This window comes from Miniopterus schreibersii, assembly GCF_964146895.1.
Source record: "Miniopterus schreibersii genome assembly, chromosome: 6".
Classification (NCBI taxonomy): domain Eukaryota; kingdom Metazoa; phylum Chordata; class Mammalia; order Chiroptera; family Miniopteridae; genus Miniopterus; species Miniopterus schreibersii.
Window position 1 is genome coordinate 25,022,689 of NC_138107.1, and position 16,689 is coordinate 25,039,377.

At 35.1% G+C, this 16,689-nt stretch overlaps 1 protein-coding gene across 2 annotated transcripts in view; it reads right to left on the bottom strand.

The window, feature by feature from the left end:
- KHDRBS2 (KH RNA binding domain containing, signal transduction associated 2) overlaps nt 1-16,689 on the bottom strand; it is a 491,072-nt gene that overhangs the window by 26,946 nt on the left and 447,437 nt on the right. For both annotated transcript variants that reach the window (XR_013999024.1, XR_013999025.1), the window contains exons 10-11: nt 16,588-16,648; nt 1,340-1,591 (exon numbers count right to left, since the gene is read on the bottom strand). The gene's annotated coding sequence lies outside the window, so the exon portion shown is untranslated. The remainder of the gene's footprint in view (nt 1-1,339; nt 1,592-16,587; nt 16,649-16,689) is intronic.

The window sequence follows — 16,689 nt, forward strand, 5'->3', positions numbered from 1 at the left end:
TGTCATCCTCTGGCACATGTCGGTACAGAGTCAGGCCTTCATCTGGATTCAGATTTCTCCATGTGAGGGTAGGCCAATGCTCTTTAACCTCTCTATCTCTGTTTCTTTGACTGCAAAATGGGGACAATAAAATACCTCCCTGATTGGGTTATTGTGAAGAAGTCATTATATATGAAAGCATTTAGAAGCCTCTGATAAATAGCAAGCTTCCAATAAAGGTTATTTTATTATTACCAACATTTCATTATTATTTATAGATAAGGTTACCACAATTTGTCATGCATACTGGGGACACCTTCAAGAGTGAATGGTGGTGCTATTAATAACTGCATTGGGACAACAGGCATAATAAAGCAGAATGCATGGTCACCTTATCTGCAGTATATTTTCTAGCTGAAAGCAAATTCCCAAGGGAGTGTTATATTGTACACGAGAATTTACATGGAGCTTTCTGGAAAGGTGTTTTGTGTGGGTCAGATACAAGATGGACAGAAAAGCATGGTGCCTCCTCCTTCCGACTCCTCTGAGACAAACAGAAGGAGGCAGTTGTCTCTATAGAATTTACAACTTAGCTGAAGTCTCTCCTAGTTTCTCTCTGAAAACAAGGTCCTGGGAATGAACTTCCATTTAACATTTTTTATTTTATTTTAAGTATTTTCAAGAGAAGCTTTCTGCAATATCTCACATAATTCCCTGACTCATTAAACAAAGATATACACTGTAATTTCTACTCTCTAAGTAAGTCTTTTTAAAATAAAAGTGTGTATAGAGAAGAAATCAGAAGCTTCTCTTCTGAATCACCTCTATCCCTGACCACTCATCCAGTCATATATTTATTCCTCTTTGTGTTTTAGAACAAATTAAAATTTTAGGAAGGAACAAATAATCACGGTCCTAGCCTGGTCCATTCTGCTCCATTCCACCCCATTTCATTCTACAAACATTTATTGGAAGCCTGCTACACATCAGCGCTCTCGCCAATAAAACTGAACTTTCCCTCTAATACACAGAGGTGATATTAAGAAGGACAATGACAATAACTCTTCAGACAAAGGCTCCATAAAGATCCATTCAGGTATGGCGGGTGACATTTACTCTCCTCAGGAACATTGTGTTCCCTGCTCTCCTCCTTATCAGAAATCGTGTGAATATTTATCACATTCTCTCGACTAAATATATTTTCTTATTAATGGATTATAGTTTCGGTTTTTACTCTGTAATGCAGAAATGCATAGCCTTAAGTTGTGGTGATATAGGACACACGAAACTGTGTGCATTCGAGCATCGGTGCATTACTGCTCTGGGGCTACAGTGTAGAATAAAACGGAGAATTTCTCACTTGTTTGACGTTAATTTCATGTCCTACTTAGTTTCCATGAGATGCAAAGAGCTGCTTCATCCATTGAAGCATTTCTTTTCCGTCCTCTAAGGAAGTGTTCTGTACCTGTCTAGTAAGCAAAGCGGATAAATGAAATCACAAAAGGTTTCTATTCTACGAGGGGACTTACCTCCATTGTTAAAAACATTGACCCTCCAAGCAGTCGGTGTCCAGTTCATTCCAGCTTTCGATTTTTCTAGCACACATCTTCACCTACAGTTCCAGATGAGCAGAACAACTTTAGAGCATTACACACTTACACAGATAGACATCTACATGTAAGGCACTCCCAGACGGGATATCAATTTGGTTCATGGCAAATTTAACAACAGTAGCAGCTGTCAAACGTACTCAAAACAAAATAAATTATCCATCCAACCTCTTGTACTTAAGTGCCTTTTATATTCTGTGTTTTAGCAAAACAGTTTAGCTTTAAGCAGCATTCAAGCTATGATCGGGCTCTCCTGAGGAAGTTTTTTATGAGATTGAATGAAGATAATGACAACCATTAGTCATCGCATTAGCATAAGGCATGAGGCTCACTACAATATTTATAAGCAGCTAAGCCATGACAGTGAAATGATGACATCCTATAAGGCGGGCAGGATTTTGACTACAGCTGACTGCTGTTTTGTACGGGGGAGCTGGTCTACGTCTGGTAGGAGTGTATTTAACGGCATGCTCATCACAAGACCTCATTGTTTTCCACCACCGGGCACAAAGCTTTATGTCCTCTATCAACCCAAAACAAATAGTCATACTGCTTAATGGCTGTTCAATTAATGTTTATGTGCTACTTTTACACCCTGAACTATTTGATGAATAAACTCTTAGAAGCTATTTGAGAACTAACTTTCATGGAACCTCTACTATTATTAACAATTCCCAGAATTCTTACAGTAGCTCAAACTATCAGCTAGGGAATATAGAACATACATTGATATTTTAAAATCTACACTCCCACAAGATGACAGAAAAATCAAACGTTGGAAGGAAATGATCGATGGAGCTTGAGCCTTGCTGCATTCAAATTGAAGATCAGAACAGGGTTAAAATAGAAATAACTTGGTCAGACTAAGTCAAAAGGTGAGGCTTGGTTTATTATACTAGAAAGGCTCAGCTTTTGTTTCTATTGCTTTTTTAACTTATAACCTCACACCTATTGATATTTCTACCTTCCTAATACAAGACATAGCAAAGCAGTAGTTGATTGTATTAATTCAACATCCTTCCTTTGGTAGAAGTTTTGTAAAATTACTGAAAATATATTTTCACTGAAAGATTGACATTTTTAAATTTATAAGAAAAAGTGATTTCTCGCTTTTGTAGTTATTTGGATATGGAAGAATTATATTTATTCATTCTTTTTCATTCTAATACAAGAGATCTGATGTCTCCAACACTTGGGCAATTAGTTGATAGTATACATTATTGTCCCATACTAGTTGGCGCCATTAACAAAGGAAAAAGGAAGGCAGAAAGGAAGGGAGAAAAGAAGGCAGGAAAGAGAGAATGAACACAAGAACTGGGAAAATGAGAGAGAGCGTGCATTTCCTTTTGGGCATTAAGGATACATTCACACCATGCGTGGGATTTACAAATGTTGATGTATATGTTTTAGTGGAACTGTGGCTGCCTTCTTCTTCCTGCCCTGTGGTTTAACATATCAACTTGACATTCATAAAAGGGACGAATGAGATAACAAGTTTAAGAAATGTCAAATGTTCTTGACAACTTTCTACTAAGAATACAACTGAGAAATCACAAACTTATCACCTGGTTGGTTCAAGTTTAAAGCTAGCTACTTTTGAATATCAGGATTAAACCTTGCATATTTGAGTTTATTTTGCATTTCTTTTTAAAATTTATTTTATTTTATTGTTGATAGTATTACAGATGCCTCCCATTTTCTCCCTTTATTTTGTATTTCTTAAACACTGTTTCATTGAAATGTATGTAGCTGGGTTGATTTGAATTTGATTAGTTTAGTACTACAGTTTTATTATTTGTATTAAGTAAAGGTGGCTTTATGGTCTATAATACATTAAGAAACATTTTAGCAGAGCAATTGACTTTTATTATAATTTTAAATATATCATTACTTGACATTAAAACCAAATTCACTGCACCTTAACTGAATTTTTTTTCTAATTCTACATATTGTTAGATACTAATTAAGATTCTAATTCATGTCTAGTCTAGTTTTGAAGCTACTGAACAAGTAATATGTGACATAAAATTTTGAATGTGATGGGCTCACATTTGGTACAAAAACTGATTAGGTATGAAATAATAAATCCTTAATTTTAATCCCAATTAGAAATCCATATAGTATGTTTCTCCAGTTATTTTATAGCTGATTTTCATATGTCAAATGTTAAAGTAGTGGAAAATATTTTAGGATATAAAATATTGGGAATAGGCCTTGGGTGTTATGTTAATATAAGACATACATCATTGATATTAAATTTACTCAGAACTATTGGATGATACTTAAGTGTTTTATATCATACATTTTTTTCTGTTAACTCCACTGTAAAAATATATTTTAAAATGTAAGAGGAATTGCAATAATTATAAGTAATGCTTACATTCTCCACAAATTCAAAGCAGAAGACAGGGTTGAAAGTTTGTTGGCTAAATTTGGCAAATGTCCTATTTTTAGATTATCAGTTTAATAGATAATACTTGTTTCTAAACTTCCCTGTTTTAAAATAAGAAAAAGATAAACTGTCAAAACTACCTAATCAATGGAATTAAAGGCTGGAAAAAAGAAAATTTATAGAAATTCCATTAAAGTATTAAATTAGAATCTCTCATTTGCTCAAGTTCTGGTAAGATCCAAACCTTTTGAAGGGATAAGTGTGCCCAGCATTAAAGATATTGTGAAACAGATAATCTATACAATGTAAGCAAAACCTTATTTTGTTTTCATCTTTTGATCATAAAGATCATTAATAGCTTATTTTGTGCTCCAATAATTTGATTTTGAAATTTAATTCCATTGTTATATATAGTCATTGAGAATTTAACAGACTGTGTCTTGTTCTGAAATTTCTGCTCTCAAATTCTGTTCTATCTATTCGTACATTAATGATTAATAATGAATAAAACAACTACTATACCTAGGAAGCAACAGCCTGTTAAGTTAAATGATTATATTTTTATGTTGTCTATGGTCCTATTAAGAATAAAAATATTAGTTATATATACAAATCATTTGTGAACTAAGGTATGTGTCTTTTCTACAACTTGATGAGTCTATAAAATTGAATACAGCTGCAGTATATTAATGTTAATCAGGGTTACTTTAAGAAATAAGGTAAATAAAATAAAACTTTTACTATATTTTTAACACTATTAAAAACAAATTTATCCTCAGAAATAAGAAAATAATGCCCAATTAGATATTTACCTAATATCATTATCAAATAATATATCTTTGTAAATAAGTACTTGCCCTATAAACACCCTGCAGCATATAAAAAAATCTTACTCTCTTTTTTGGGGGGAAGGAACATTGTAGACGTAATTAATGTCATCTCTCAGTTATACTGCAGTTCTAGGCCCTTCCTTCCCCTACATTGGGAGAGGGAGGCAGCAAGAATGGTCTCATCACCAAATATATATATTTGTTATACTATTTGAAACTTAGGTGCTATATCTAATTTATATAATGAGCTCTAATGTTTTAATTAGTTACCTATGTTTAATTTAAAAAGGGCATTTCCTGATCTCAGAAGTTAACCAGAAATCTGTGTAGTTCTGAGCACACCAGAACCCGAAATGTAGAGCACAGTTCAGCTGCCTGACCGACCACAGGAGGGAGAATTCAGGACATCATGTCAAATTCAGGAATGAGGTTTGACCAGGAAAACGAGTGAGCCTAAGACTCTAATATGCTGCTTTTATATTGGGAAAGGAGCTAGTATATTTTCTGTACAATGTAATGCAGCAGATTAATTGTAAAACAGTAAAATCTGTATTGATTTGCCATGCATAACTTCAATGGTGGGTTTGGGACATGCAGGTATTTCGGGGTCCAAGCAATGCATTTTAATAATAAAGGGGAACAGAGATAAATTGGAATAACAGTATCCTTCCAGATGACTACACTCTCACAAAAAAAGCCCAAGCCTCTCCACTGCTAATGAAATTCTTTAGTAAATTAAATCAAGATCAACTGCTGATCTGTTTAATTTAGACTCAAATGTTCTGATGACTTTTTCTCAAAATAGGGTGCTTGATTTAAAATTAGGAAATTGCAGTGACTCTTTTTGGCCTTTGCAAAATGAGCCAAATTTAGATATTGAAACTCACAGGGCATTTAAAAATCTCGATTATTCAACAGTCATAAAGACCCCACCCCCGTTTTAAAGGTGGAAGGGCTTATGTAAATATAGAAAAGTGATGGCCAAAGTTATGCTAATTTTTAGCTAGTGGTAGAATAATTCACCATTTTTTCTTTCATTTATTTATTATTATTATTTTTAAATCCTCACCCAAGGACATTTTCATTGATTTTTTTTGGGGGGGGGAGGGAGAGAGAGAGAGACATGGATGGGTTGCTTCTCACTCAAGCCCTGTCTGGGGCTGGGAATTGAACCCAGGACATTTCAGTGTATGGGATGACACTCCTACTGACAGCCACACCAGCAAGGGCACCATTTTTTTCTTTTAAAGTTCTGATAATCATAGATGCTAAAGAAATGGAATATTAACTTTGATATATTATAAATCAAAATTGGAATGCTTCTGGTAATTTCTTACTGTTTTACACTTTTAATTAATTTTAATTCCATCATCTTCCAGCTAAATCAGAAAAAATTATTACTCAATTTAGTGTATACTTGATATTAGGAATTCACTGTACACGTTTGTAATCATTAGGCTCTCGATTTTGAGTACTGCATATGGATCTGCTACCAATATACTGTTTTTGAAAAAGTACTCAGTATTATGGCACATCTTTAGAAGGTATCTATATGTTAATTATTAAGGTTATGAGTAAATGCTTCTGTATAGGTAAAAGTAATTCTCACAACTTTTGGTTTACTTAGAGTGTGTTTTATTAAAAGATGTTTAACAATGACCACGCATGAACAGTATTCTGTCATACAACCTTGATCTCTCTCCCACCACTGATGCTATATCATTTGCAAAAACAAGGTGGTTAGTTGTTTTGGAGAGGCTAATCTTGAGGACAATTCTTACCGTTTAGAATACAGGTGATTTTGGACAGACCTCTTAACCCTTTAAAATTTTGTTTCCTTTTCTTTAAAATGAGGGTAGGAAAACTTGCCCTGCTTTCTTTATAGAGCTGTTGTGATAATGAAAAAGAAAATACTATCTTAAATTTTTTTAAAGTATCAATGCATAGATAGATACATATATAGATATGTCATATACAATATTAGTATTTGACATAAAAATCAATGTAATATATATCATAAATGTACATAAAATGTAAGATTAGAAAAAGATGGAGACAAATTGCTACTTATTCATTTCATTATATTTTATAAATGCCTCCCATAAATCTGGATCTATGTACTAGTGAAGATAATTTAAAAAGTTAAGCCTTTTCCTAAAAGGGCTCTAATTTTTGGAATTAGGAAGGTAAAATGTGGCTGTTCTTTGTCTAAATATTTCTTGAACATCTTTAAACCAAGATGCTGCACTTGATGTTTCCTTATGTGAGAGAGAGCTAGCAATGTGTTTAGCTCAGCAAACTAATTGGCATCCACTGAGAAATTTTTTTAGCTGCAAATTGTTATAAGGCCACTTTCTTTTAAACCTGTTTCACTTAGAGGTGATCACTTCTAGTCTCATTTGCAGGTTAAAGTGTTTTCTTGGGTGACATAATGAACAGGTAGAATTAGAGATGGAAAACTATATGGTTTCAATAAATCATTTTAATATTACTTAAAACACACAAACACCTTGGAATTACATCCTGAGAGAATTAATTTACAAACCTCTTCTACTCCTGAGCAATCAAATCAATTCCTCACCAAGTTTCACTCATTAGTAATTAACCTTTTATAATATCCTATGTTAGATATCTCTTTAATAATGTAAATACAACAAATAAACAATTCTTACTGAGAATCTTGGAGAATTAATGCTTCCAACAGGGTCTAGTTTTTACTCACAGTATACAGTACGCCAAACTACAAGATTCTTCAAATATAAATTGGGAGATGGTATCTCTCAAACATCAATATAACATATGCAATAATTCATAATTTTCTAAAGGCACAAACTTGAATTAACTTGCATTGTGAGAGGTTAGTGCAAATATTTGTTCTTTACCCAACACGGAACACATACAAATTTTAAAGTGGTAAAAATATCTGCTGGTGGAAGTGAAGGGAAAATGCAATGGTCTCCGAAAGTGATTGTTCTGAGACAGAAAACAGAAGTTCCAAATATATTCAATAGTGGAATGTTCTATATATTTTTTTTTCCCGGTAATGGGAAAGCATGTTTTTAAATTTTTAAAGGTACTGCCTTATGTATAAGTTGCACATGATGGTGATTTATGAGAAGTTTTAGATCTCAGGACATTACAGTCCTTGAAGGTTGTAAGGGGTGGTCTATCTTTTCTTTTTCATTCTGCTACTTGTTTCATCTTCGCACTTCTAATGGCTCTTTCTCAGCCTTCCAGCTACATTCCTTTTCCTTCTAAATCTATTTTTTTTCTTACTCTCATGTTCACCTTCATTCTGGTATCCTATTATTATGCATAATAAAATATAAAATACATTTCAATAGTGTAGATCGCCTATAGGACAAGAGATAGTAAAGGAAAAGTACATTTTATTTCTGCAGTTACACAGACTGGGACAAATCAATACAATAGAGAATGCCATTAGTAAAGAAAAAAGAAACCATGACTATTTTCCTAGAAATATACTTTTATGACTTTTCCTTTTTCATTGAAGTTTCATGATATTTTGTTATTTAGGATACCTGAACATCCATGAAAGTTAAATTCTATTCTTAGATACACATAGGTTTCATTTAATCAATGGTAAGATGGGCAAATAAATACACTCACATACAACATATACAGAGTTTTAGGTTATTATAAAAGACTCACTTTTAAATAATCCAAGGAAAAGAGATATTCTGAATATTTGGGCTCATGTATATAGAGGTATTTAAAAATTTATCATCAGACTAATTAAAGTTAGTACTGATCTTGGAAATATTCATAGAAAGATAATTTCTTCTAATTTCTTTTTATTAGCTTGAAAAATGAATTACACATAGACATCTTGGTTTCCTCTCAAATTAGTTTACCATAAAACTTATTGAAGTCAGAGGGGAGAGCAGAGTGTAGGGGTTAAGGGTGAGGCCTCTGGTTGTGACTGCCTGGGTTTAGAGTCCACCCCCTGCCCAGTGATGTGACCTTGGGCAGGTTACTTCTCTCTCAGGCTCAGTTTTGCCACTTAGAAAATGAGGATACCTTTTAGATCACGGGCTGTTGAGAAAATATATGACGTCATCCTTACAAATAATACAGTGCTTGGCATGTACTATGCTTTGTATTATTGCAGATTTCCTTTTCTTCACCTTATTACTGAAACTATTATACCAAATTATTGGTAGTTTTACTATCACTTTTAGCCATATTTTTAGTGTAAACTATACATGTGTGACATTATTATAAGATTATTGTATATAAATATATCTTATAATACTTGTTATGGAGATACACAATATATGCTCACTAATGAACATAATGAGGAACATTTTTAAAACTATGTCCTAAAGCCTATATTAGCTGACTATTTCAGTAAAGAATAATTTTAAAATGTCTAAGTTGTAAATTGATTTGAGTAATATAAATATTTTATGGGTTACAATAGCTTTTCTTTATATATTTGATATATACCATGAAGATATCTTAAAGTATAAAAATTTTTAGTCAAGGAAAAATAATTTTGGGGAAGAACATGAACTAGATTTGCAGAGGACACATACACACTTGTGTGACTGTACTTTCCCTCCCCCACAATTCTGTGAGCAGGCACTATTATCGCCATTTCACCTATAAGAAAACTGGAGCTTGAAAAGTTAAGGGAACTTTGGCCTTAGAGCCGTGGTGCGGGCCACAGTTCCACCTGTAGCAGGACAGCTTAAACCCGCGCAGGCCCCGCCTCAGGCCAGTCAGCGCTGGGCACGGGTGCGGGAGAGCGGCCGGGATGGGAGGGAAAGGCCAGGAAGAAAGTCCGGAGGCATATAACCCGGCCTGTGAACAGTTATCTCTAAGGAGGAGGTCTATAGACTTTCGATGTTTAGATCACATATTTACACTCTACAGTCCAATTTTAAAAATCCTGATTATAGGCTACTTTTGTAATAAATAAACACACACACACAGGTTGTCCCAAAAAATGTACATGTACTTTGAATAAGTATTAATTCCAATGGGTTCAATCTGAAAAGAAAGAAACATCAATTGAGCTGTCAGCTGTTAAGTGTGCATACATTTCTTTGGGACCCCCTTTTTACATGTATATGTAAAAAGAGAATCCTTCCAGAAAACCCCACCAATTCTGCCACATTCTAAAATAACCATTATTTGTACCTGAATGCCTTACTCACTAGAAATGAAAAAAGTTTTTACGAAGTTAAACCAATTTGTACTTCGTTTGAGGTTATCAGATATAAAAGGATTCCAGAGAAGTTTCTCTGGTAAAATGTAGCATTACTTACTGTAAAAAGTGTTGTCTTATAAGAAAGCATAAAGCAGCATCTCAATATTAGTTGCAGATCATTATCTATTGGTCAATAAATAAATAAATGTATACTCTTAATGCCCCTCAACAGGAATGTTGAAATAAAGTTTAAAATTTCAACATTAATTTCATTATGAAGATTATCTTTATGAAACCTGTAAATATAATCTTCCCTGTCTAAAGACATTTAAAACTGGCTTCATTCTAGTCACAGATATTATGTGCTGATCTCAGTGAATTCCATAAGTAAGTTTATTTACTTCTAATTTTAAGATTTATATTTTGAAATAGAGAGCTTAGACTAATTGGAGATATTTTCTCACCTACTGTATCCACTTAAACTTTTTAGCTAAGAAATCAAGACTTTGTGACCGGTAGGTTATATACAAATGTAAAGTTGTTATTTCTGTTTTAATTAAATGTGATTTTTTTTTTTCTTTTCATACTTTTTGGGTTATAATGGACATGTATTGGTTTCATAACACAGTACACATTTTTAACGGAGGGGCTCTGTGAATAGATTGAACCATTCTCTGCAGTCGTTAATTGCTCCATCTTCTATAGTCATTAATGGCCTTTCTCTTTCTCTTTTCACATCCCCATGTGCAGGTGGGAAAACAATGGAAGGCATTGGGAAGGAAGGGGCAAGATGTATCAGAGAAGCTGTAAAATGTCATGTCAAACGAGGCAAAGTGGAATATAGGAAATATAGAAAGCCTGTGTCAGGGCAGACAGAGAATGGGACAGAGGGGAGGGAGCATTTTCCTACTGACAGAGTCACCTTGAGAGGCATCACTGTGGCAGCAAACCCATGTGTAGTGGTGAAATTTGCTTCTACAGGTTTTAAGAAGAGGAGCCAAGAATCTCCAAATATCTTTTGGAAACAGACCATTCACTACATCCCACTGTGCAGTATAAACCGTGGTGGAACAGAACCTTAAACAAAGTTAGTATTTAGTGACTCTTACTAATTTTTAAGGTGGCTCATTCTGTACTTGTCTTTGGTAAAGGCAGATAAGCTGGCTGTTGTTAAAGCATCCAGTGGTGCATGAATCTGACAACTTCCTCTCCTGTTTTCTCAGTTCTTCTCCCAAGGAAGTGTAAGAGACTGAGATATAAGACAGCATGTCAAATAGAGTGACCTTTCCCCTCACTGTAAGGAATCATTCGAGTGCAAATTAATAAATTGCATGTAAAGAGACTAGAAAATTAAACTTTATGAAGACTGATGTTTTCCAGTGAACAAAAACAGTTATTTTACCATTAACTCAGATACTTTAATAGGACACTAGAATGTCCAGAAAAATGTTACACATTGTTGGCAGCAGAGAGTGCTTTGCTTTTAAATATTTAACATTGAGTGATACCTGGACTTTGTGTTCTTAACGAAGATAATTCTGGTTTCAAATTTGCCCTCATACTTTAAAGTGGAGTTCTGATTTCTAGATTGAAGAATAAAAGCCTTAAATTGCTTTCATGCTTATTTAACTGTGAGTTTTTTAAGTCAAAACAGAATTTAGATTATAAATGAATTCATTTGTTCTACAAAACTGTAGTCATGCTATATGACAAATGTAGGACACTTTCATCTACATTTTTCTTTGATGAAATCAGAACTTTTAAAGAATGACAAATTTGAGGAAAAGTCAACACAAAGGTACACTTCAAGTTAAAATATTTTGTAATTTTTTTAGTCACTATTCATCATATTGCTACAGAAGAGAAATAATGTTAAGACTATTTGATATTTTAGATTCTTTTTTCAATCAAATTCATAAAAAGTTAGGAATCACCATAGAATTCTGGAAAATGCGTGGGTTTTCAAACTGTTTTAAAAATTGGTTTTCTATATATAGAATGTGTGACATTAGTTAAACCTCTGAATTTCAATGTCTTCTATAAAATGGGGTTAATTTTATTTCCTTTGCAAGCTTGCTGTAAGATTACAGATGTTTCATGTAAGTTTTTATGTGCAAATTCTAGTACCTTGCCAGGCATGTATGTTCATGAAACAGATGGCCCCAGGATTATTATTGTTACCATTATTGAAACTCTGCCCTCATCCAAACATAAATCATGTCATCAATTTTGTAAATTAACATACAGTTGGGTGTTTGCAATCATTTACTACATATATTTTTGCAGTGAAAAGTAAACCTTCCTATGGAACCTGCAAGAGTGTCAAACAGATGGAGTTTTTAGTAATAGCCATCCATTTGATATGGAAACTAATACTTGATATTTAGCCAATTCAGAGTCCTGGCCACTGTTCTCTATTCCCTTTAAAAGCACAAAAACTAACAAAAACCCCTATAAGCTTCAATATTACATTAACCGAGAGATATAGAAACAGTGAGGAACTAAAGGAATAAAAGTAACATTTTAATAATAGAGTTCAAAAAGCAATTTCTTTTAAAAGAATTAATGAGAACCTTCACTATGTCATTCTGATCTAAACTTATTTAAAAATTGTTAGTACTTCAATTGTTATTAAGCTAAATAGCCTTAGTCCCATTAATATACTAAAAAGTAAAAATTATCTAGATATTATAAATAAGACCTAAATGCATTATTTGGTCTCTTAATTGGCATCAATTGATTCTGACTTAATCTCAAGTATAGTAAAACTGTGGCACTGATATAAATTAATGTTATTATTACTATTTAAAGTACTCTGTTTAGTTCCCAAGCTAGCTACCTTTGGAGCGTGCCTGGCTGTTATACAATCGTCAGTGCAGCAAGAGCTACAGCATTGCCCGATAGAATGTATGGAGCATGCCGCAGGTAACTTCTACGCTTAGACGGCACGTACTGTAATTTAAAAACTTTAATTAGCCGTGCAAGTTTACATGACTTGCACAAGGTGAATGTTTGTATGGGCACTGGCTCCGGAACTGGGAAGGTACCTGCTCTGCCACCTTTGGGAGCCAGCACTTGGAAATTAGTGAGAGCAGACATGATGTCATGAAGGGATCCAAGTGGGACCCCCATCGCTGTCTGATACCGAGAAGAGAAGAAGGCGCCCTCTGACCGGCAGACGCTCATCAGTGAGGGCCACTCTCAACAGTTTTGACTCTATCAATGGTGCTTGCTGCCAGGCCACTAATTTAGGGAAATTCTCATTCCCTGTTGCCAGAGAAACCTACTGTATTCACTTCTGATTATTTTAAGAGTCAGACAAGTTATGCAATAAATGACTACAATGTACATATAATTATAGTTTTCTTTACCTCAACTTGATTTTATTCTCAAGTTCCCATACTGCCAGGCTGAGAAAAATAATCTCAGCCAGTTCAGATGAATTTTGGTCAGGAGTTCTGTTAACTCAGAGATTTATGTTCTTCCTCTCTTTTTTCTGATTGCATTTAAGTTTTGGAGGTGTTGGTGGCAGGGAGCTGCTGACCTCCTTGCCTTCTCACGTGATATCCACTGATACACCTGGATCCAGGCTGGCCTATGGCTATGCAGAGGTTCCTGGGCCCTCCCTGCCTTCCTGCAGAGGTGACTGTGGCTCTTTCTGCCACACTTGCTTCATTCACTCTTGCCAGCATGGAAAAACACTCTGTAGAAACATTCGTCTACAGGATTGCACCTGGAACACACTGATGTGGGGAAACTCTGTGGAGCTTCCTGCCTCCCCAGTCTCTTTAGACAAAAGTTCCCTTTGTGTTGCAAAACTATCTCAGGTTTTATTGGATAACTGACATAGTGTACAGAACTCCTACTTGAGGCCACACTAATATCTTAAACTAATACCTTAGTTATTGCTGCCTCTTGAGCTTTCTTTTCAGATTGGACAATATTTATATTGTAGAGGTATGGAGGCAGGTGGGTGGGAGTCATTTATTTATTGATTGATAGGAGTCTTTTACATCTACAGTGAACACAAACTTTATGTCCTACTTAAAGCCTACTAAAAATGCATGCTTTTGAAACTCAAAATCCCCTTTCTCACAAATCACTGTTTTTGAGCTTTACAAGCCCCTAAAACTCAACAGCAAGAATATTCTCTTCTATTCAGCTCTGGTGTTTCTGCTGTGATAGCCCTGCCCTGAGTCTGAATGGTGAGTGAGCCACAGGGTTATAAAACAACAATCGAAACAACAAAATAATGACAATGAACACAAAAGCATATTGATTAACATATCAAAATAGCAACAAGCTCTGACTGGTTTCTCTTTCTTTGCTTTGCAAGATCGAGACACCTGGACGAGAGACTCTTTATGCCCTGGGTTTAGGAAACAGCAACACTTTTAAAGTGTTAAGTCAGATATGGAATGTTACTGATTAAATTTCACAGATGGCCAAGAGACATATGAGAAAATGCTAATCATCAGAAAGATGCCAATGAAAACCACAATGAGGTATCGCTTCACACCTGGCAGAATGGCTCCATCAACAAGTCAACAAATGACAAGTGCTGGCGAGGGTGGAGAAAGGGGAACCCTGGTCCACTGCTGGTGGGACTGCAGACGGGTGCAGCCACTGTGGAGGTTCCTTAAAAAATTAAAGAATGAAACTGCCTTTTGACCCAGTGATCCCACTTCTAGGAATGTATCCTAAGAATCCTGAAACACTAATCAGAAAGAATTTATGCACCCCTATGTTCATAACACCACAATTTACAATAGCTAAGATCTGGAAACAGTCCAAGTGCCCCTCAGTAGATGAGTGGATAAAAAGCTGTGGGACATTTACACCATGGAATACTATGCAGCTGTAAAGAAGAATAATCTCATACCCTTTGAGACAGTATGGATGGACCTGGAGAATATTATGCTAAGTGAAATAAGCCAGAGAAAGACGAACATCACATGGTCTCACTTATATATGGAATCTAAAGAACGTGATAAACTTATGAACCAAATAGATTCAGTGACATGGAGGCATGGAACAGACTGACGAATCTCAGAGGGAAGGTGGGGGTGGGTGGGAGAGATTAACTAAAGAATTTGTGTGCATGTATGCGTAACCCAAGGACACAGACAATACTGTGGAGAGGGACTGGGGAGGGGGGTGGGTGCAGGATGGAAGAGGTCAATGGGGAGAAAAGGGGACATCTGTAATATTTTGAATAAAAAAAATAAAATAAATAAAAATAAAATTTCAAAACTTCATTTTCTGTAACTTTTAACTTTCGATTCTGCACCTTAACAACGGCACTTGATTAACTGAATCACATATAGTATTAAATAGTTATTTTAACAATTTGAATTTTGGAAAAGCTTTCTCAGATGAAGAGGTATTAGTAATTATAAAATTGACTGAATGTGAGGTTTGCCGTGGTCACTTGGGATAATTTCCTTAGAGGTATACCTCTGATTTTTTATTTCAAACCTACATCAGCTTCCTTTTATTTTTCCAATGAAATCCGAACAATTTAACACAGTGCTCAGGGACAGCCATGACCTGACTGGACCCCACCTCTCCAGGCTTTGCTTTCACTCTGCCTCCTTGAATCTGGTCCTCGGGGTCTCTCATTTCCTGACCTTTTTGGAGCTCACAACTGACACAGCCTACTCCTTTCAGCAGGCGGCGCTCTCTCCCGCATCAGTGAGCAGCCTTTCCCTTTCATTCCTTGGTTCCCCGTCTCTGCCCTACCTTCTGTCACAGTGAGTCCCTAGGCTCTCTCATATCTCTTCTGTGGCACTTATTTAAGGCTACACTGTGCTGTGGGTGTTTGAATATTTGTGTAGTAAAAAGAGGACCAGACCCAGAGAAGAAGCACTTGGGGTTTACCCTGTTTCAAATTTCATGGCAAGGCCACCTCAGTTCTCTGAATGTCAGATCAGTACCTGGACTTCATAACTGCCTTTGCACTGTTTTCAGTGGAGGTTTATTGGCTAAAGTTTCCAACTCCTTGTGAATAGAAATCTAGTCTCAATTTCCAATAGTGCTTTGTACACAGTAAATATTTATTGAATCAAATAGAATGGCAGATGAGAAATAAGTTTATTGATAAATCCAGTGGGATAAATGGGGAAAATAATGGTAAGTTTAGTTATTTTATTTGACTAAATAAATGTTAGTGTTAATAAATTTTATCTCATTGACAAGGGGTAGATGAGGGGTTGGTTATAAGGTCCCCTTTCCCGTCCCTCCACCTCAGCCAGTAATTGTGATTTCCTTCTCTTATATCTGAAGAGTAAAAGTTTTAGCATTCTTTATTTGTAAAGTTAAGGGGAGGTAGTATGTTGTAGTTCATGGTGAAGAAAGGGATGAATATTAACTACTAATTCACATTTCATTTGAAAAGCTTCTGGATCAACTCAGAAAGTCTTGCCAGGCAAATACCAAGTTATATAATTTCATTTCAAAGAAGATAAATAACTCAGTTCCTTGACAACAATCTAAACCTTTTCAGTTTTTCAACAAGTGGCATTTGGTGGTGTAGTTCCATGCCGTAGCTTCATGTTGGTAAAGATTATCTATTTCAGAGAAGATAAAAAATAAGCTCACCTCTACCTTCCTTAGCCCATCACTTCTGTTATTCAATTATGTGCTCTTTGCTTGTGGGGACCTGAAATAGTGAGAAAGAATAAGAAAAGAAAATTAAATATA